This window comes from Pseudophryne corroboree, chromosome 2 (genome assembly GCF_028390025.1).
Source record: "Pseudophryne corroboree isolate aPseCor3 chromosome 2, aPseCor3.hap2, whole genome shotgun sequence".
Lineage (NCBI taxonomy): Eukaryota > Metazoa > Chordata > Amphibia > Anura > Myobatrachidae > Pseudophryne > Pseudophryne corroboree.
Window position 1 is genome coordinate 360323619 of NC_086445.1, and position 23525 is coordinate 360347143.

Here is a 23525-nt window from a genome sequence, read left to right on the forward strand (position 1 = left end):
TCGAGTGACAGGCAGCTGATGCTTTTTGGCCATTCCAGGCCACTATACCCTACACAGTGTCCCGGGATCCACCACTGATTTTCTTTAAGTCGCCACCTCTCTGCAGAAGCTATGCAGTGGGAGCAGAGAGGTGGTTTCCCCCTCGGCCGGTCCCGTCACCGTGTCCCTTTTCTGCCGGCCGGACCATAGACTGCTGCTTTGTGCTGTGATTTTTTTTAAAGGGGGCGTGGCCACATATCCGTGATTAGGCCACGCCCCCCGCCTGCCTGCTCTTTGGGAGACTGGCTCCTGTGATCAGAGCTGGAGGTAACTACTGTGGTAGTGGGTGTGTGCCTCCAATATGAGTGTGTCCCAGTGTCAGTGTGTGTCTCAGTATGAGTGTGTGTCTGTGTGTCTCAGTATCAGTGTGTTTCTCAGTATGAGTGTCAATGTGTGTTTTTGTGTGTCTCAGTATAAGTGTGTGTGTGTGTGTGTGTGTGTGTGTGTGTGTGTGTGTGTGTGTGTGTCTCAGTATCAGTGTGTTTCTCAGTATGAGTGTCAGTGTGTGTTTGTGTGTGTCTCAGTATAAGTGTGTGTGTGTGTGTGTGTGTGTGTGTGTGTGTGTGTGTGTGTGTGTGTGTGTGTGTGTGTGTGTGTGTGTCTCTCAGTAACCGTGTGTGTGTGTGTGTGTGTGTGTGTGTGTGTGTGTGTGTGTGTGTCTCAGTATCAGTGTGTGTGTGTGTGTGTGTGTGTGTGTGTGTGTGTGCCTCTGCCTCAGTATGAGTGAGTGTGTGTGTGTCTCCGTATCAGTGTGTGTGTTTCAGTATGGGTGTGTGTGCCTCTGCCTCAGTATGAGTGTCAGTGTGTGTGTTTGTGTGTATCGCAGTATGAGTGTCAGTGTGTGTGTTTGTGTGTATCTCAGTATGAGTGTCAGTGTGTGTTTGTGTGTGTCTCAGTATAAGAGTCAGTGTGTGTGTGTGTGTGTGTGTGTGTGTGTGTGTGTGTGTGTGTGTGTGTGTGTTTGTGTGTCTCAGTATGAGTGTCAGTGTATGTATCTGTGTGTGTGCCTCTGCCTCAGTATAAGTGTCAGTGTGTGTGTGTGTGTGTGTGTGTGTGTGTGTGTGTGTGTGTGTGTGTGTGTGTGTGTGTGTGTCTCAGTATGAGTGTCAGTGTGTGTGTTTGTGTGTATCTCAGTATGAGTGTCAAAGTGTGTCTCAGTATCAGTGTGTGTGTCTCAGTATCAGTGTGTGTGTGCCTCTGCCTCAGTGTGAGTGTCAGTGTGTGTTTCTCAGTATGAGTGTGAGTGTGTCTCAGTATTAGTGTGTGTGTGTGCCTCTGTCTCAGTATGAGTGTCAGTGTGTATGTCTCAGTATCAGTGTGTGTGCCTCTGCCTCAGTATGCGTGTCAGTGTTTGTGTGTCTCAGTATCTGTGTGTGTGTGTGTGTGTGTGTGTGTGTCTCAGTATGAGTGTCAGTGTGTGTGTGTCTCAGAATGAGTGTCAGTGTGTGTGTGTGTGTGTGTGTGTGTGTGTGTGTGTGTGTGTGTGTGTGTGTGTGTGTCTCAGTATGAGTGTGTGTGTGTGTGTGTGTGTGTGTGTGTGTGTGTGTGTGTGTGTGTGTGTCTGCCTCAGTATTTGTGTCAGTGTGTGTGTGCCTCAGTGTGTGTGTGCATCTGCCTCAGTATGAGTGTCAGTGTGTGTGTGCATCTGCCTCAGTATGAGTGTCAGTGTGTGTGTCTCAGTATGAGTGTGTGTGTGCCCCTGCCTCAGTATGTGTGCCTCTGCCTCAGTATGAGTGTGTGCCTCTGCCTCAGTGTGTGTGTGTGTGTGTGTGTGTGTGTGTGTGTGTGTGTGTGTGTGTGTGTGTGTGCCTCTGCTTCAGTATGTGTGTGTGTGTGTGTGTGTGTGTGTGTGTGTGTGTGTGTGTGTGTGTGTGTGTGTGTGTGTGTGCCTCAGTATGAGTGTGTGCCTCTGCCTCAGTATGAGTGTGTGTGTGTGTGTGTGTGTGTGTGTGTGTGTGTGTGTGTGTGTGTGTGTGTGTGTGTGTGTGCCTTTGCCTCAGTATGAGTGTCATTGTGAGTGTATGTGTGCGTCTGCCTCAATGTGTTTTTTTTACCCTGTGGAGGCCAAAGTGTTTTTTTTTTTCCTGAAAGGGGCAAATGTTTTTGTTATAATTTATTCCTGTGGTGGCCAATGTCTTCTTTTTTTCTTTTTCTTTTTTTTTTGGGGGGGGGCTGGAATGGAGATTGAAGTTTTGCCTATGGTGCCAAGAAACCATGCACCGGCCCAGGGTGTGGAAGGTATATTTCTGCTATCTAGGAGGGGGTAGTGTGGTGTGGGGGGTATATTATGCTATTTAGGAGGGTGTAGTGTGGTGTTTGGGTATATTACTGCTATTTAGGAGGGGGTAGTGTGGTGTGGAGGTATATTACTCTATCTAGAAGGGGGTAGTGTGATGTGTGGGGTATATTACTGCTGTCTAGGATGGGGTTTGTGTGTGGGGGATGTATTACTGTTGTTTAGGATCAGGTAGAGTGGTGTGTGGATGTATTACATGTTACTGATAGTGTAAAGGGATTACATGCCGACTTGACACTGGCCACACCCACACTGAATAACTGATCACAGCTCCTCCTCTTCTCAGCAAAGACCCTTGAACATTTTCCACCCCAGGCCCATGTGGCCCTTGATCCCATCTAGTCTCCGCTTGTAGAGCTTGAGTTGTGCCCAGCACTACAAGATCATGGCTCTCCAGTAGCCTCTGTTGAGCTCCAAAATTAGTTTGTGAAGGAAGTGAACGTGTTGACTTCTTCGGTGTGCAGTGCTGCTTATATACAGGTCTGTGCCCTGACATTTCAACTTTAGTCAGAGATTACAGTTCACAACCAGAAAGTCCGATTTTGTCAACTCTACCTATACACTGCACATCGGGGAACTTATTGCATACCCCTCGTGCCTACCAAAAAACTAATAATTTAATGTTCAGGTATCCAGGTCAAGTGTTCTATGCTCTCATGTTATTGTGCAAATGCATTATTTATGTATCATTGTTTCATTTACGGTAATAACTATTTGTTTCCCATTTAGGTCGCAGAGTATTGTGGATGTGTCGGTGAAGGCTTCGTTTAGTCCGGATAAAATAATTCTCACAAATAAGAATAGTGAGATAAGTGTAAAAATCTGCTTCAGTGCTCACTTCAGACCTGCCAGCTCCAGCAAACAATTAGGTGAATAACTGCACTTTATTTATTATTATTATTATTATTATTATTATTATTATTATTATTTAATATTTTTTTTGTATTAGTAAAACAGAATGTAATCTTGATTCTATCATATTTGAAATCTAAAATATTTAATTTCAAAATCTAATTGCATTTATAAATTTAACAAGATTTTGAGTTATAAAGCCTGCGGAGGTCAGCACTTTCATGCAGTTTATTCTGCAGATGAGGAGACTTTGGAGACTATGGGGGTCATTCAGACTTGATCGCTCGCAAGCTGGTTTTTGCAGTCCTGCGTTCGCATAGTCGCCGCCCACCGGGGAGTGTATTTTAGCTGTGCAAGTGTGCGATCACATGTGCAGCCAAGCGGTACAAAAAAAACTTTGTGCGGTTTCTGAGTTGCCCAGGACTTACTCAGCCGCTGCAATCACTTCAGTCTGTCCGGGGCCAGAATTGATGTCAGACACCCGCCCTGCAAACGCTTGGACATGCCTGCATTTTGCCAGACACTCCTCATTTGCAACCCATAAACGCCTTCTTCCTATCAATCTCCTTGTGATCAGCTGTGCATCGCACAGCAACGATCCGCTTTGTACCCATGCGATGCACCTGCGCATTGCAGTGGATATGCATGCGCAGTTCTGACCTGATCACAGCGCTGCAAAAAACGCTAGCGAGCGATCAGGTCTGAATGACCCCCTATGTACTAAGCCTTGAAGAGAGATAAAGTGGACTGCAAGCGATCATGCAGGACCCCTTTCTGCACAGAATTGGCTCTACGCAGGCTCAGTTCCCCAAACATCAGATTTGTACATATACCATCAGGTTTGTTTACAGATCTGAATCAGCCCCATAAAGCAGACATGTGCAAATACTCTTACACTGGCCATTCATATTATCTGGTTGGAAGGATAATCTGGTAATGTACAGGACCCAATGACAATTGACCATTTGCTTCCAAACGCTGTAAAACAGACAAATTGGTTTAATATGATTGATGCAATCAATTTGTATGATCAACCGTTTTTGTCCATTAAGTGGAATTTGTGAGCAAATGGTCGATTGTCATTTGCCCCCATACATTATCAGATTTTCATTCTAACCAGATCGGACAGATAATGTTAAGGTGTACGTCCAGCTTTAATATCCACCAGGACAAATTGCAGCTTCATCAGTTTTGTATTTTGTTCTTCTACATCACATACAATGGAAATGTAAATCTCCAGTATTTGTCAACCATGTGTCACGGATTGGTGTACATGGTTACCTGGGTCAGGTGATGACCAACGTCCAGGATCTGAGGCTTGGAGCTGGAGTCGAGAAGGCTGAATATAGCTCTTTTGCATGGGATTTGGGTAGCAGTGAGAACTGTGTTTGCTATGGGTTCAATGAAATGAACCACGCAGTGGTAATGTACCTGACTGGTTACCGACTGAAGAAAGCTGCACCAGACTGGTTACTGGTTGAGGAATACAGCTGGACCGGACCGGACCGGCTACCGGCTGAAGAAATGCTGCTGGACCGTACTGGCTACCGGCAGGGGAATACAGCTGGACCGGACTGGCTATGGGCTGAAGAGATGCTGCTAGACCAGACTGGCTGCCGGCTGAGGATATGCAGGACCAGAGTGGTTACCGGCTGAGGATATGCTGATCCTGATAGTGCCACACGGAGGAAGCAAAACAGGTTCACTTGTCACACTATGTGACTAGTTGCACAGGCCCAGATTATAGCAGCTGGACTTCCTTTAAACCCCCTGCCAGGCTGTGATTGGCTGCAGGCTAACTGTCTTGCCGGACTGAGACTTAGGTTGGTGAAGCTGGAAATCATGGAATACAGCAATGTCAGAGAATATCATAGACTGCACACAGGAGCTTGAATAAACTTCAGGCACACATATAATTAACAACTGGTCTGAGAACACTGCTGCAATCTGTAATCTGTGCCCCTCTGCAACCAGCCTGGGAATGTGCAGCAGATTCTGGAGTCAGAGTATGAAATAAGGAATTCAGGAACAAAGCTGAGTGAACTCTAGGATGCTGCAGGAAATCCTAGCCCACAGGACAGGAGATTGAGGTAAGACTGGTTACTTCAACATATAAGAATTTAGTCAGGTTCATGACATCATGGTTTTCTTTTTCTTTTTAGTGGCCATCACTTACAATGCAACACTAGATGCTGATCTGCTGTCATCGCGAGTGACGTCTAGAGGACAGTTCAAGGAAAATGGCGACCGATTACTAACAAAAAATGTTGACATAAGCACAGAGGAAAGTTGTTTTGAACACATCTTTAACGTTCAGGTATGTTCAGAGCAACTGCAAGGGATACTTGTGAAGCAGATGGCTTCCATACGATTGCATGGAAAGAGAATGGAGATTTGGCTAAGGGCTGTAGATGTCTCTGTACACTGTTTGTACCACTGGTCTCCACCCCACCCATAGATGGAGTCATCAGAATATATGGTTATTGCCAAAGTTAGTGTAAATAGGCTTAAAATAGTTGTAAAGCTGGCTATGCACATTTACATTATGGGGCATATTGTCTCTTCATTAAAACCAAGACCTTTTTGACCTACATCCCATGCTAGTTGTGCGGTGGCATATTATGGTATATGGAGGCATACTGGTAGTATCCGGATGAAAGATCGACAATATCTAGGTAGACAGTTACAAAAGGTCGCCAGTGACAAAAGGTTGGCAGATGTATGGGTAACAATGCTTAAGGTTGACCTGTACAAAAGGTCAACATGGAAAAGGACAACACAAAAATGTGGATTCATGTTTTTTCAACATATTTAGTGTTAAGGGTAGAGTTAGGTTAAGGATTAGGGTTAGGCACTAGGCAGAGGGTTAGGCTGTCAGAGGGTATGGTTTGTGTAAGGCACTGGGGGACAGTTAGGGTTAGGCACTGAGGGGCAGTTAGGGTTATGCACTAGGCAGAGGGTTAGCCATCAGAGGGATTGGTTAGTGCTAGGCACTAGGGGGAGAGTTAGGGTTAGGCTCTGGGGAACGGTTAGGGTCAGGCATTGGGGAACTGTTAGGGTTAGGCACTAGGGGAAGGTTTAGATTTGGGCTAAAATAATAATAAAAATGTGTAGACCATTTGTTTGTCAACTATTGACATGTCAACCTTTGTTGACCTTTTGAACAGTATCTGTTGACCTTAAACACTGTTGACCTTTTGTCACTGTTCTTCTAATGCAAGTCGACCATGTGGTGTCAACCTATTGACATTGTCGATCTGTTAATTTACACCCCATACTGGCAGTGCGATGGCATGTCAGTGTATGTTCAGGTATACTGGCTGCGTGGGGGCATATGATGGTATATTGGCAGTCAGATGTCATGTCAATGTATGTGGAGATATGCTGGATATGATGGTATATGAAGGTGTACTGGCTGTGTGGTTGGCATGTCAGGGTGTATGTGGTACACAGGCTGAGCAGATAGCATAAGAGGGTATATGGAGGTACTGTACACTGGCTGAGCAGTTAGCATATGTGGGTATATGAGGTACTGTACACTCGCTTAGCCGTTAGCATGTGAGGGTATATGGAGGTACAGATGTGTCCCCATACCAGTGCCGTAACTAAACATTTTAGCGCTGTGTGCAAGAAACAGCATTGGTGCCCCCGCCCCCTCTCTATATAGAAAACATGATCAATGTGCGCCGTAGGCGCGCAGCAAAATGTAGGGGTGTGGCTTCATGGTGATAGGGCGTGACCACAAAATAATACCAATTCTTATTACGCTGTACAGAAGTCTCTATTATTCAAATTACTCCGCACAGTAGTGCCACTTACAACATTACATCAGGTAGATGCAGAATCTCCTTTTACACAGTACGGCAGACAGAGTCTCCTTTTTTTACACATTATGGCAGCAGAGTCCCCCTTTTTACACATTACGGTAGGCAGAGTCTTCTTTTTTTACACATTATGGCAGCAGAGTCCCCCTTTTTACACATTACGGCAGGCAGAGCCCTCTTTTTACACATTACGGCAGGCAGAGACCCTTTTTATACACATTATGGCAGGCAGAGTCCCCCTTTTTTAACACAGGCAGGCAGAGTCCCCCTTTTTTACACATTACAGCAGGATAGAGTCCCCCTTTTTTACACATTACAGCAGGAGTCCTTATTTTCTACACATTACAGCAGAGTCCCCCTTTTTACACATTAGGCAGGAGAGTCCCCCTTTTTTACACATTACAGCAGTGAGCCAGCGGTGCACTGTGGATAGCGCACCGCTGGCACACACCTAGTTATGGCTATGCAGTAACGTCTGTTAGTCACCTTACACCATACAGTGTTACCCCTCAAAAACGCTACGGCACAGTACAGCTCCTTACACACAATACGCGTTATGACAGGTAGAGGGGGGAGAGAGAGAGTGTGTGTGTGTGTGTGTGTGTGTGTGTGTGTGTGTGTGTGTGTGTGTGTGTGTGTGTGTGTGTAAAGAGAGTGAGTGTGTAAGTGTAAAGACAGATAGAGAAAGTATGTGTTAAGGCTCCCTTCCCCAACTGTTCCTCTACTTACATAGCTTGTGCAATCTGCAGTACCCTCAGTTGCCGGCTTCTGTGCTCAGGAAGTCCCTCTCCATACAGTAGAAGATGGTAGGCAGGAGGGGAGAAAATAGGATTTTAATACCTACCGGTAAATCCTTTTCTCCTAGTCCGTAGAGGATGCCGGGGTCCACTTCAGTACCATGGGGTATAGACGGTTCCACAGGAGCCATGGGCACTTTAAGACTTTTCAAGGGTGTGAACTGGCTTTTCCCTCTATGCCCCTCCTCCAGACCTCAGTTATAGGAACTAAGCCCAGGGACACGGACATTTCGAGGAAAGGATTTACTTTTATACTAATGGTGAGATTCATACCAGCTCACACCCAGGGCCGGCGATACCAGTAGGCAGCTGCCTAGAGCGCCGGCCGCTGGAGGGCGGTGTTAAGTCAGCAGCTCAACATTAATATGAGGGATGAGCACCCGCCACTGTCCTCCCGCAACCCACCAGCACGTCTTTTTTTGTTTTAAATATATTTCTGCGGGTTCTGGAGGGGCGGGGAGGATTGAGCTTAAATGCCGGTAATTAATTAGAGCCAGCGGCCGCCCGCCCCTCACCAGCAGTAGCCGCCCGCCAGCTGCCGCGTCAACCACACTTATGGAGACAGAGGCAGCAATGGGAGCAGTGTCTCCCGGGCAGCGTCAGCAGCAGCAGTGCTAAGCCAGTCGGCGCCATGAGGCGGGAGATGGTGACAGCAGTGGGGAGCAGTAATCCAGCGGTAAGATGCAGCCACCCCTTTGTTGCGATGGTGAGGCACCCAGAGTAGTGGCTACCTGGAGTCACACTCCGGGGAGGTGGTAGTGACCAAAGTCTGCCCTGGATGGGGGCGGAGGTGGGTTGGAGTTGTGTATAAAGTGTATATATGGATGGATGGATGGATTCAGTGTATGGCTGTTTATATGTATGTATGTAGGCAGTGTATGGCTTTATGTATGGAGGCAGTGTATGGCTGTATGTATGTATGGAGACCAGGGCCGTAACTACGTTTGTGCCAGGTGTGCCTGGCACACAGCGCAGTTGCCCTGAGGGCGCAACGGCCAGCGACATGTAATGAGTCAAATTGACTCATTACATGCCGCCTGTGCTGTGTGCCGTGCGCCGCGCTGGAGAGGAGAGAGTAGCGCCGGTCAGCGGTGCTGGAGGAGGAGGAAGGGGGACTGGAGCCGCAGCAGCGCTATGTAATTGGTAGTACAACTGCATTTTTTAGGACACTGAGGACACCTTTTCTGACGTCTCTGTACATTCTCGGTATCGCCTGCCTACTGAAGTGGAACCTAGATGAGATTTGATACCGGGGGGACACTGCCTCCATTAATTCCCACTGAACTTATGGCGGATACTGGACGCACGTCTAACACCAACATAGCTGTCAAGGCCTCAGTTATCCGCTTTGCAACAGGATGACTGCTGTCATATTTCATCTTCCTCACAAAGGACTGTTGGACAGTCAATTGCTAACTTGAAGTAGTGCAAGTGGTCTTCCGACTTCCCCTCTGGGATGACGATCGACTCCCAGCAGCAACAACAGCAACTGCAACAGCAGCAGTAGGCGTACCACTCAAGGATCCTCCGGAGGAATCCCGGTTAGGAGAGGACTCCTCAATCTTGCCAGTGACATGACCTGCAGGACTACTGACGTTTCTGACTGAGGAGGAAGTTGACGTTGAGGGAGTTGGTGGGGTGGCTTGCAGGAGCTTCGGTACAAGAGGAAGAAGGAATTTAGGTGTCAGTGGACTGCTTACTCTCTTACCCAAAGTTTTACAGCTTGACACTGACATCTGATGAATGTGCAGCAGGTGTCGTATAAGGTAGGATGTTCCTAGATGGTTAATGTCCTTACCCCAACTTATTACAGATTGACAGAGGCAACACAAGGCTTGACACCTGTTGTCCGGATTTGTGGAGAAATAATTCCACACCGAAGAGGTGGCTTTATTGGTATTTTGCCCAGGTATCACAATGGGCTTATTCTCCCACGGATAACAGGTGTCTTCCCCGGTGCCTTATTTAAACAAACCACATCACCATCAGAATCCTCATCATCAACTTCCTACTCAGTGCCAGCAACACCCATATCCTCATCCTGGTGTACTTCAACAGTGACATCTTAAATTTGAATATCAGAAACTGTACTGTGGGAGCTACTTCCAGCACTTGCAGAGGGCATGCAAATGGTGGAAGGAGCCACCTCTTCCCGTCCAGTGTTGGGAAGGTCAGGCATCGCAACCACCAACACACTTGGACTCTCCTTGGGGATTTGTGATACCATCTTAGAACGTACAGTTCTTTGCTGTGCTTTTGCCAGCTTAACTTTTATCATTTTTCTAGCGGGAGGATGAAGGCTTCCATCATCACGTGAAGCTGAACCACTAGTCATGAACATAGGCCAGGGCCTTAGCCATTCCTTGCCACTCCGTATCGTAAATAGCATATTAGCAAGTTTACGTTTCTCCTCAGACCATTTAACTTTTTACTGAACTTTGGCTTTTTGGATTTTACATGCCCTCTACTATCACATATGGCATAGGCCTTGGCAGACGATGTTGATGGCATTTCACTGTCTTTGTTGTGACTAGTGGCAGCAGCTTCAGCACTAGGAGGAAGTGGTTTTTGATCTTTCCCTAATTTATCCTCCAAATTTTTGTTCTCATTATTTTTCTGGAGTTATATAACAATGGGGGTCATTCCGAGTTGTTCGCTCGTTGCCAAACTTCGCTATGCTGCGAATTGTTGCAAAATGCGCATGTGCAAGTTATTTAACTAAAAACTTAGTAGATTTGCTGTGGATTCTGTGGCGATTTTCAGTCGCACTGCTGATCGGTGAGTGATTGACAGGAAATCAATCTGAGCGATTTCCGGGAGTGTGCTAAAAAACGCAGGCGTGTCAGGGAAAAACACGGGAGTGTCTGGAGAAATGGGGGAGTGGCTGGCCGAACGCAGGGCATGTTTGTGACATCAAACCAGGAACTAAACGGACTGAGCTGATCGCAATCTGTGAGTAGGTCTGGAGCTACTCAGAAACTGCAAAGAATTATTTATTAGCAGATCTGCTAATCTTTGTCAGCGTCCGGAGTCTTACCAGTACGCTGGGGCCGCGAGCCTAGCTTCCTTGGCGATGTGCGGGCATCGGCGGAGGTGGGCTGCTGCACCGGATCCGTGGGCAGCAGTAGCGGCGGTGAGGGGGTCCGATCATGGCGGCGGGACGCCGCTACTGCGGGTCGCTCTTGCTGAGCAGTTACTTGAAGACCAGGGGCAGTGAGCAATGTGGCTTTGCAAAAAGGTCTGCATTACTGGGCGCCACCATGTTGGAGACCAAGTTTTAAGCATAGTTCCTGTTTCCTGTTTCTTACAGCCAATCCAGGGGAAGCTCTCCCTATAAAAGGGGGCTGGTCTAGGACAGGGACGCCAGTGCTTCAAGTTACAACCCTGTTGTAGGTGCTTTAGCCTGTGCTCCCAGGATTCCTGCTGTATTCTGGTTCCTCCTGATCCTGCTTGGTCGGTTCTCTGTTGCTGCTGCAGCCCTGCAGTTTCTAGCCTGCTACTGCCTGTGGAAGCGCTCCTGGAAAACCCGATCCAGTAAGACTCTTTGGGCACAGTCGGCCCCTGGTCTTCTGCCTCGTCTTTCAAGCCACACTCCACAGATCTCCTTCACCAGCCACGCCTTTGTACCACCGACCACAGCCTGCAGATTATTATCTTCAGCCTCGTTTTCCAAACCACAGTCCTTGTCTCCAGCCACGTCTTCAACCACCATCCACAGTTCCACAGTTCATCATCTACAGTCTCGTCTTTCAAATCACAGTCCACAGTTCCAGCCACGTCTTTAACCATCGTGCTCCAGCCTCGGTTCTCTACCTCAAGCCCTGTACATAATAAATACTTTCCATTGACTCTCAAACCCCGCCTACGTTCTTCATTGCTCCGTGTCCCATGCGAAGGAACTATATCCAGCCCCCTCATCTGGTTCATTCACAGCCTGCTACCTCCTCGGGCAAATCTCATCTGCCGGATCCCCAAACTCTGCTAGACGTGACAGTAAGCACTGGCCAAATGGATTCGACGGGTGATCAGGCCTCGGGAGGGGATTCAACTGCAGATATCTGGTCTCGCTTAAGTAAGCAGGAGGCCACACAATCTCAAATCGTGCAGTTCATGCAGAGTATGTCCGAACGTCTCAATTCTCTCTGTGTTGCCATGACGGCCCCTCAAGTATCTACAGCTGCTCCCACATTAGCACCTCCGGTCCCGCTTCCTCCTGTACCAGTACCACTTCCACGGTTGCATTTGCCACCTCCCAGTAAATTCGATGGGAATCCAAAACAATGCCGCGGGTTTCTTAACCAGTGCGAAATCCAGTTTGAACTACAGTTGGCCAACTTCCCATCAGCACGAACCAAAGTAGCCTATATAATTACTTTACTTACCTGGCAAGCTTTGGAATGGGCTTCACCTTTGTGGGAGAGGATGGATCCCATCTTATCTAACTATCCAGAATTCGTGGCCACCTTTCAAAGAATCTTCAATGAACTGGGCAGGACTTCTGCCACCTCATTGGAGATCCTGCGCCTGCGTCAGGGCATGCGTACGGTCAGTCAATACGTGATCCAGTTTCGCACCCTTTCCTCAGAACTGAACTGGAACGAGGAGGCTCTCATTGCAGCTTTCTGGAGCGGTCTCTCCAAAAAGATCAAAGATGACCTCGCAACTCAGGACGTACCTGATAAGTTGGACAAACTAATTTCTTTATGCAATAAGTTAGACCTGAGGTACAGAGAACGCTGTATGGAGAGGTTGCGGTCAGATCGCCCTAAGCCTAGAGTTGTTCTTCCACCAACACCATCATCACCAACTGCGGAAGAACCCATGCAGATTAATCGCTCCCACCTCTCCAATGAAGAACGTCAGAGACGGCGACAAGGGAACCTCTGCCTGTATTGTGGTGCATCTGATCACTTTGTTAAAACTTGCAATCTACGTCCGGGAAACGCCCGCAACTAGTTTGTGCTGGAGAGGTCAAGCTAGGAGAATTCTCAGAATTACATACCAAGAAAGGGTCTGTCCTGTTGACCCAATTGGAGCTCCTTTCTTCCTCTCTTCTCATCCCTGCACTACTCGACTCCGGAGCAGCCGAAAGCTTCATTACGTCAGCTCTGGTCAAACGATCTGGAATACAAACGGTTCCTTTGGATCGTACCATTTCTGTTACCGCAGTGGATGGAAGTTATATCCCTGAGGGTATTATATCCTTTCGTACTATTCCTCTCAAGATGAAGGTCGGAGTTCTCCATTCAGAAGAAATCTCTTTCCTTGTAATTCCTAAAGCCTCTCATGAACTAATCCTAGGGTTTCCATTGTTAATCAGACACAATCCCCATATAGATTGGCAAACTATGGATGTTCTCTATTGGGGACAAGACTGCTTTCAGAACTGTTTACCTTCAGTTAGACCTCTCTGTTCTTCCGGCCCTTCCAGCCTTCCTGTGGAGTACCAAGCTTTTCAAGATGTTTTCAGTAAGCATGGGGTGGACACCTTGCCTCCGCATCGTACTTGGGATTGTCCCAATGAGCTAGTACCTGGTAAGACTCCTCCCCGAGGTCGAATTTACCCTCTCTCACTTACCGAGACACAGGCCATGTCGGAGTATATCCGGGAGAACTTGGAGAAAGGGTTCATCAGGTCTTCTACATCTCCGGCCGGAGCGGGGTTTTTCTTCGTCAAAAAGAAGGATGGGGGGTTGCGGCCCTGTATTGACTATAGAGGTCTCAATGACATAACAGTTAAAAACAGATATCCGTTACCTCTGATTCCAGAACTGTTCGACCGTGTTAAAGGAGCTACTGTATTTACTAAGTTGGACTTACGGGGGGCCTACAATCTTATACGTATTCGTCCAGGGGACGAATGGAAGACGGCATTTAATACCCGCGACGGCCATTACGAATACCTGGTAATGCCTTTTGGCCTATGTAATGCCCCAGCCATCTTTCAAGAGTTCATTAGCAAAATCTTCAGAGATCTCCTCTATGACTGCTTGGTAGTGTATCTGGATGACATCCTCATTTTTTCTAGGGATCTGAAGACCCATCAGGAACAAGTCAAAGAAGTGTTAACTCATTTACGAAGGAATCAGTTATTCTGTAAGTTAGAGAAGTGCACTTTTGAAGTATCCACGATTCCATTCCTCTGTTACATTCTTTCAGGGCAGAGGTTACAGATGGACCCCGCTAAAGTCCAGGCGATTCAGGATTGGGCACTTCCAGCTACCCTTAAAGGAATTCAATGTTTCCTGGGGTTTGCTAACTTCTACCGAAGAGTCATTCAAAATTATTCTTCTGTCATAGCTCCTATAACCGCATTAACTAGGAAGGTAGCCGATCCTGCCAAGTGGTCTCCGGAGGCTTTGGAAGCTTTTTCATCTTTAAAGGAGGCCTTCACGACTGCTTCAGTTCTTCGACAACCCGATCTCAGCCGTCCATTCTTGGTGGAGGTTGATGCCTCTACTGTAGGAGTAGGAGCAGTATTATCCCAGCTTTTCGAGGACAAGAAGGTCCATCCTTGTGCGTTCTTCTCGCGAAGATTCTCCCCCGCTGAACAGAATTACGCTATTGGGGAACAGGAATTACTGGCAATTAAGTTGGCCTTTGAGGAGTGGAGGTATTTGTTGGAGGGAGCTCAGCATCCAATTTCGGTGACCACGGATCACAAGAACCTCCTGTATCTACAGTCAGCCCGATGTCTGAACCCACGCCAAGCAAGATGGGCACTCTTCTTTACCCGTTTTAATTTTAAACTCAGTTACCGACCAGGTTCCCTCAACAAAAAGGCAGATGCATTATCTCGCTCCCTAAGTTCAGAAGAACCCTCTGACCATTCAAAAATGCAATTTATCCTGGAATCCACCTCTTTTTCTGCAACTAATACCTCTCCACTTCCTCCTCCAGGGAAGATCTTCGTTGCACCAAATCTTCGCAAAAACCTTCTTACATGGGCTCACTCCTCCTCCTTCATGGGCCATGCGGGCAGTCATAAGACACTTAAATTCATTCAGCGCTCCTACTGGTGGCCTCATCTCAGGACTGACGTTCAGGAATTCGTAGCTGCCTGTCCAAAATGTGCCCAGCATAAAAGTCCCAAAGGTCCACCAGCCGGGTTACTCCATCCTTTGCCGGTACCACTAAGACCATGGATGCATATTTCTATGGACTTTATTACAGATTTACCTACGTCTGGTGGGCGGAACACCGTATGGGTCATAGTTGACCGATTCTCTAAAATGGCACACTTTGTTCCTCTGGCTAATCTTCCATCTGCATCCCAGTTGGCAATTGTTTATAGCAGAGATCTTTCGACTCCATGGTCTACCACAGTAAATCATGTCTGATAGAGGTCCTCAATTTGTGGCCAAGTTTTGGAGATCCCTATGTTCTGCTCTTGGCGTGAAATTAAACTTCTCCTCAGGATATCATCCCCAAACGGATGGTCAAACAGAGAGAGTGAACCAGGATCTGGAGATCTGGAGACTTTTCTGCGTTTAATCATGTCCTCCTCACAGGACGACTGGCTGGACTTCCTCCCATCCGCAGAATTTGCCCATAACAATCTTTATCACTCTGCCACAAAATCTTCTCCATTCTTCATTAATTATGGTTACCATCCAAGAGTTCCTGACTTCCAACTTCTGCCTACGCTCAAGGTTCCTGCCGCAGAGTCAACACTTCGACAATTTACTGAAGCCTGGAAACAAGTTCACAAGACTTTGCTCAAGACATCCAAGAGATATAAGACCCATGCAGATCTGAAACGAAAAGCTGTACCAAGCCTTAAGGTAGGAGATCGGGTTTGGGTTTCCACACGTAACCTAAGATTAAAGGTTCCTACAAAAAAGTTTGCTCCCAGATTTATTGGGCCTTACCCAATCGAAAAAGTGTTGAATCCTGTGGCTTACAAAGTGAAATTACCTCCGCAGTTAAGAATTCCTAATGCATTTCATATTTCTCTCTTAAAACCATTGGTACTTAATCGGTTCAGAGCCACTCTGCCTAAATCACCCAAGATCCAATCAGCACATGGAGACGAATTTGAGATTCACAAGATCCTCGATTCTCGCAGACGTTATGGTCGCATCCAGTACCTTGTTGATTGGAAGGGGTATGGGCCAGAGGAGAGATCTTGGGTAGATGCAGAGGATGTCCATGCTCCAAGACTTCTTCGGACATTTCATGCCAAGTTTCCAACTAAATCACATAGGTGTCCGGAGTCCACCCGCAAATGGGGGGGTACTGTCAGCGTCCGGAGTCTTACCGGTATGCTGGGGCCGTGGGCTTGGCTTCCTTGTCGATGTGCGGGCAGCGGCGGAGGTGGGCTGCTGCGCCGGATCCGTGGGCAGCAGTAGCGGCAGTGAGGGGGTCCGCTCGCGGCGGCAGGATGCCGCTACAGCGGGTCGCTCTTGCTGAGCCGTTGCTTGAAGACCAGGGGCAGTGAGCAATGTGGCTTTGCAAAAAGGTCTGCATTACTGGGCGCCGCCATGTTGGAGACCAAGTTTTAAGCATAGTTCCTGTTTCCTATTTCTTCCAGCCAATCCAGGGGAAGCTTTCCCTATAAAAAGGGGCTGGTTTAGGACAGGGACGCCAGTGCTTCAAGTTACAACCCTGTTGTAGGTGCTTTAGCCTGTGCTCCCAGGATTCCTGCTGTATTCTGGTTCCTCCTGATCCTGCTTGATCTGTTCTCTGTTGCTGCTGCAGCCCTGCAGTTTCTAGCCTGCTACTGCCTGTGGAAGCGCTCCTGGAAAACCCGATCCAGTAAGACTCTTTGGGCACAGTCGGCCCCTGGTCTTCTGCCTTGTCTTTCAAGCCACACTCCACAGATCTCCTTCACCAGCCACGCCTTTGTACCACCGACCACAGCCTGCAGATTATTATCTTCAGCCTCGTTTTCCAAACCACAGTCCTTGTCTCCAGCCACGTCTTTAACCACCATCCACTGTTCCATAGTTCATCATCTACAGTCTCGTCTTTCAAATCACAGTCCACAGTTCTTCGCCTCCAGCCACTTCTTTAACCATCGTGCTCCAGCCTCGGTTCTCTACCTCAAGCCCTGTACATAATAAATACTTTCCATTGACTCTCAAACCCCGCCTACGTTCTTCATTGCTCCGTGTCCCATGCGAAGGAACTATATCCAGCCCCCTCATCTGGTTCATTCACAGCCTGCTACATCCTCGGGCAAATCTCATCTGCCGGATCCCCAAACTCTGCTAGACGTGACAATCTTTTGTTCGATATTCTGCTAAGCTAAGATACACTCCCAGAGGGTGGCGGCCTAGCGCGTGCAATGGTGCTAAAAGCAGCTAGCGAGCAAACAACTCAGAATATGGGCCAATGGCCCTCATTCTGAGTTGTTCGCTCGCTAGCTGCTTTTAGCAGCATTGCGCACGCTAGGCCGCCGCCCTCTGGGAGTGTATCTTAGCTTAGCAGAATAGCAAATGAAAGATTAGCAGAACTGCTAATAAATAATTCTTTGCAGTTTCTGAGTAGATGCAGACCTACTCACAGATTGCGATCAGCTCAGTCCGTTTAGTTCCTGGTTTGATGTCACAAACACGCCCTGCGTTCGGCCAGCCACTCCCCCATTTCTCCAGACACTCCCGCGTTTTTCCCTGACACGCCTGCGTTTTTTAGCACACTCCCGGAAAACGCTCAGTTACCACCCAGAAACGCCCCTTTCCTGTCAATCACTCACCGATCAGCAGTGCGACTGAAAATCGCTGCAGAATCCACAGCAAATCTACTAAGTTTTTAGTTAAATAACTAAGCGCATGCGCCCTGCGTGCCTTGCGCATGCGCATTTTGCAACAAATCGCAGCATAGCGAAAATCGTCAACGAGCAAACAACTCGGAATGACCCCCAATTTGCTGTACAGGAGAGCGTACCCCTACACCACAAAGGGCAAACCCTCTGAAAAATATTTGGATTAAATATTAATAACCCTTTATTTGGAGTAAATAATATACAGCACAGGACAGCACCACTGAATTTATACGGCAGCGCCACTGGACTGGATTTATATGCCAGTACCACTGGATTTATTCAGCAGTACCACTGGACATATATAGCAGTATCACTGGAATTATACAACAGTATCACTGGAATTATATGGCAGTGCCACTGGACTTATACGCCAGTATCACTGGAATTATACAGCAGTATCACTGGAATTATATGGCAGTGCCACTGGACTTATACGGAAGTACCACTGGACTTATATGGCAGTACCACTGGACTGGATTCATACGGCAGTATCACTGGACTGGATTCATACGGCAGTATCACTGGATTTATATGCCAGTACTACTGGAATTATACGGCAGTATCACTGGAATTATATGGCAGTACCACTGGACTGGATTTATATGGGAGTATCACTGGACTTATACGGCAGTACCACTGGAATTATACGGCAGTACCACTGGACATATACGGCAGTACCACTGGACATATACGGCAGTACCACTGGATTTATACAGCAGTACTGATGGACATATATGGCAGTATCACTGGACAAATATGGCAGTACCACTGTACTGGATTTATACGCCAGTACCACTGGACATATACGGCAGTACCACTGGACTTATACAGCAGTACTGATGGACATATATGGCAGTATCACTGGACAAATATGGCAGCACCACTGTACTGGATTTATACTCCAGTACCACTGGACATATACATACGGCAGTATCAGTGGAATGACTGTATATGGCAGTATCACTGGACTTATATGGCAGTACCACTGGACTTATACGGCAGTACCACTGGACTGGATTTATACGCCAGTACCACTGGATTTATACGGCAGTACCACTGGACATACCAATGGACATATACGGCAGTATCACTGGACAAATACGGCAGCACCAATGTACTGGATTTATACGCCAGTACCACTGGATTTATACGGCATATACCACTGGACATATATGGCAGTATCAGAGGAATTATACGGCAGTATCACTGGAATTATACGACAGTACCTCTGGACTTTATACGGCAGTACCACTGGAATTATACGGCAGTATCACTGGAATTATATGGCAGTACCACTGGACTGGATTTTTACGGCAGGATCAGTGGACTGGATTCATACGGCAGTATCACTGTACTTATATGCCAGTACCCCTGGAATTATACGGCAGTATCACTGGAATTATACGGCAGTACCACTGGACTGGATTTATACGGGAGTATCACTGGACTTTTACGGCAGTACCACTGGAATTATACGGCAGTAGCAATGGACTGGATTTGTATGGCAGTAGCAATGGACTTATATGGCAGTACCACTGGACTTATATGGCAGTACCACTGGACTTATACAGCAGTACCACTGGACATATACGGCAGTACCACTGGACATATACGGCAGTACCACTGGACATATACGGCAGTATCACTGGACAAATATGGCAGCACCACTGTACTGGATTTATACGCCAGTACCACTGGACATATATATACGGCAGTACCACTAGACATATACGGCAGTATCAGTGGAATGACTGTATATGGCAGTATCACTGGACTTATACGGCAGTACCACTGGACTTATATGGCAGTACCACTGGACTGGATTTATACGCCAGTACCACTGGATTTATACGGCATATACCACTGGACATATATGGCAGTATCAGAGGAATTATACGGCAGTATCACTGGAATTATACGACAGTACCTCTGGACTTTATACGGCAGTATCACTGGAATTATATGGCAGTACCACTGGACTGGATTTTTACGGCAGGATCAGTGGACTGGATTCATACGGCAGTATCACTGTACTTATATGCCAGTACCCCTGGAATTATACGGCAGTATCACTGGAATTATACGGCAGTACCACTGGACTGGATTTATACGGGAGTATCACTGGACTTTTACGGCAGTACCACTGGAATTATACGGCAGTAGCAATGGACTGGATTTGTATGGCAGTAGCAATGGACTTATATGGCAGTACCACTGGACTTATATGGCAGTACCACTGGACTTATACAGCAGTACCACTGGACATATACGGCAGTACCACTGGACATATACGGCAGTACCACTGGACATATACGGCAGTATCACTGGACAAATATGGCAGCACCACTGTACTGGATTTATACGCCAGTACCACTGGACATATATATACGGCAGTACCACTAGACATATACGGCAGTATCAGTGGAATGACTGTATATGGCAGTATCACTGGACTTATACGGCAGTACCACTGGACTTATATGGCAGTACCACTGGACTGGATTTATACGCCAGTACCACTGGATTTATACGGCAGTACCACTGGACATACCGATGGACATATACGGCAGTATCACTGGACAAATACGGCAGCACCACTGTACTGGATTTATACGCCAGTACCACTGGATTTATATGGCATATACTACTGGACATATACGGCAGTATCAGAGGAATTATACGGCAGTATCACTGGAATTATACGACAGTACCACTGGACTTATACGGCAGTACCACTGGATTTATATGGCAGTACCACAGGACATATACGGCAGTATCACTGGATTTATACGGCAGTGCCACTGGACATATATATGGCAGTATCACTGGACTGGATTTATATGCCAGTACCACTGGATTTATACAGCAGTACCACTGGACATATAGGGCAGTATCACTGGAATTATATGGCAGTACCACTGGACATATACGGCAGTTTCGCTGGACTGGTTTTATACGCCAGTACCATTGGATTTAAATGGCAGTATCACTGTACATATACGGCAGTATCACTGGAATTATATGGCAGTACTACTGGACATATACTGCAGTATCACTGGATTTATACGGCAGTAATGCTGGACATATACGGCAGTATCAGTGGACATATACGGCAGTACCACTGGACATATACATCAGCACAGGGACACCAGCACTGGACTGATGCAGGATAACACAGCACCACTGCAATGGACTGGACTTATACAGCAACACTGGACATATGGCAGCAGAGGACAACACCACTGTGACTGGACTGATGCAGCACAAGACACTACCACTGTACTGATGCAGGACAACACAGCACTACTGCAATGGACTGGACTTACAGTATATAGCAGCACTGGACATATGGCAGCAGAGAACACCACCACTGTGACTGGACTGATGCAGCACAAGACACTACCACTGTACTGATGCAGGACACTGAGAACGAAGACATGTCCTCTCACTACACTCTCCAATGCCGGAGTGAAAATGGCGGCGATGCGCGGCTCCGTATATGGAATCCAAACCCCGCGAAAATCCGACAGTGGGATGATGACCTTTTGCCTCATTCTGGTTTCCGAGTCGGACTCGGATCCGGGCTCGGTTAGTGATGTCCGGTAGGGTTCGGTTCTCAGGGAACCGAACCCGCTCATCACTAATAGATACAAAGTTGTACTATCGATATAGAGTAAATTTAACAAACAGCTCAACTAGTGATTGATACCAGTAGGTGGCGGTATAACAACAGAGCAGAGTATGCCTGCAAAATGGAGTTTGTGCAATAAGTCAATCAGTACACCCGTACAGAAACAGCAAAACAGAGCTGTGAGTATTATAATCTACTAGGAAACTGATAATCTGTATGCAATTATCCAGCAGTCTAATACCATAAAAGTTATAGCTCTTAGAAGGCAGTAGAGATATAATTATGTATTATGAATACACAGAGTAGGTCTAACAAATCGGCTCAATTATAAATTGTTACCATGAGATGGCTTGATGATAGCAAGACAGAGTATGCTTTCAATATAAAATGCTTGTTGTAAACAACCAACCCACTCAGTATTGGAATAGTAATAAAAAATTTGAATGTTACAATCTGTGGGAATAGTGATAACCTGCTTGTAAGTATCTAGTAATTCAGTATAATAACAGTTGTAGCTTTAAAAGGTAGTAAAGATACAAAATTGTATTATCAATATAGAGTGAATTAACAAATGAGCTCAATTCCAGATTGATACCACTAGATGGCAGGGTGACAGCACAGCTGAGTATGCCTTCAATATGAAATGAATGTTATAAGCCAATCAGTCCATGAAGTACAGGGAAAGTAATACAGAGTTTGAATATTACAATTATATGAAAATAGATAACCTGTATGGATTATCGAGTAAGCTAATATAATAATAATTGTAGCTTAAAAAAGTATGGAATAAATACAAGTGTAAGCAGTCTTATACAAGCCTAAGGGGTGACTGGTACAAGAGGGTCCACTTGTATGGTGGTAGGGCGCCGTTCACACATTAGATGGTCCGTAATAGTTTAATAACATGCACTCCACCATGCCAAAAGTCTGGGAAATGAAAAGAATAGCATATTCAAATGAATAAAAGTTAGAATCCCGGATTTTAAGTCCTGACAAGCTTGTCTTTGATGGCAGAAGAAAGGGGAGCAGAGGAAATGGAAAAGCAGGCTAAAAGTGGTTAGCAAAGGATGGAAACTGTCTGAACCTTGAAAATGTTAGGGAGCAGTGACATGCGGTGAGGTGAGGCAGAGCCTTTCCTTTCCTGTCATACTAACATGTAAACCAGAGGTTTAATTATATAAAGTATATAAAAAACACAAACAGTATATTAGAAATATCTTCTTTATATTATTATAATCATTTTTATAGTCAAAACTCTGGAGTAAAAAATCTATGACAGGTGAAGCAGTGCCTCCCCTGCTTATCTTTTCCGTGCATCTCTGATCAAAACTCACCAAATTTCCAGCAGCATTTACTGCTGCATCTTTGTATAATGCCCACATGAACCCTTGGGTCCATACATTGTGTCTAAATTCAGGTCTGGTACTAGCCAGTGCCTCCTGAGCCATTTACCTCACCACACGTCCCTGCGGGAAGAAGAAATAGGATAAGAATACCACATAAGAGGGTTAAGGAGCCGAGAGTAGGTATAATCGAGGGGGAGCAGAAGTGTTAGTAGAAAAGGGGTATCTCATTCCAAAGATAGTAAGGAGAATTGGGGCCTCTGGATATCGCTCTGAGTACGGCTGGATGTAGCTAGCTGGTGGTCTCCCAGAAAACAATGTACACTGAGCTCTGGACACAACTCAGATCCAACAGTAGTCGTCCCGGCGTGTTTCCACGGACGTAGACAGACCTTGTGCAATTCCCGCCATCACATTCCCAGAGAGTATCCCTGGAACAGCGGGCCCGCTACAGTGTGCCAGTATGGCGATGGAAGACAGCAGCTCCTCACTCCCGGTGGATGGAAAAATAGCACCAGAGATCCCGGGATGGCAGTAGAGATGAGCGGGTTCGGTTCCTCGGAATCCGAACCTGCCCGAACTTCAGCTTTTTTTACACGGGGCCGAGCAGGCTCGGATCCTCCCGCCTTGCTCGGTTAACCCGAGCGCGCCCGAACGTCATCATCCCGCTGTCGGATTCTCGCGAGGCTCGGATTCTATCGCGAGACTCGGATTCTATATAAGGAGCCGCGCGTCGCCGCCATTTTCACACGTGCATTGAGATTGATAGGGAGAGGACGTGGCTGGCGTCCTCTCCGTTTAGACTAGAGTACTAGAGAGAGACACAAATTATGGGGAGCATATTATTAGGAGGAGTACTACTTGCTGCTGATAGTGTGACCAGTGACCACCAGTTTAATTAATCCGTTCTCTGCCTGATAAAAAACGATACACAGTGTGACACAGTCACATACCATATCTGTGCTCAGTCCAGTGTG

General features: G+C 46.7%; 1 long non-coding RNA gene across 1 annotated transcript in view; it reads left to right on the forward strand.

Moving 5' to 3' along the window:
- The first annotated feature begins 3066 nt into the window (after positions 1-3066).
- The window catches only part of LOC135020148 (uncharacterized), a 226417-nt gene continuing 205958 nt past the window's right edge, over positions 3067-23525 (forward strand). Inside the window, exons 1-2 of the long non-coding RNA XR_010217630.1 lie at positions 3067-3204; positions 5350-5504. This is a non-coding gene — a long non-coding RNA (uncharacterized LOC135020148). The remainder of the gene's footprint in view (positions 3205-5349; positions 5505-23525) is intronic.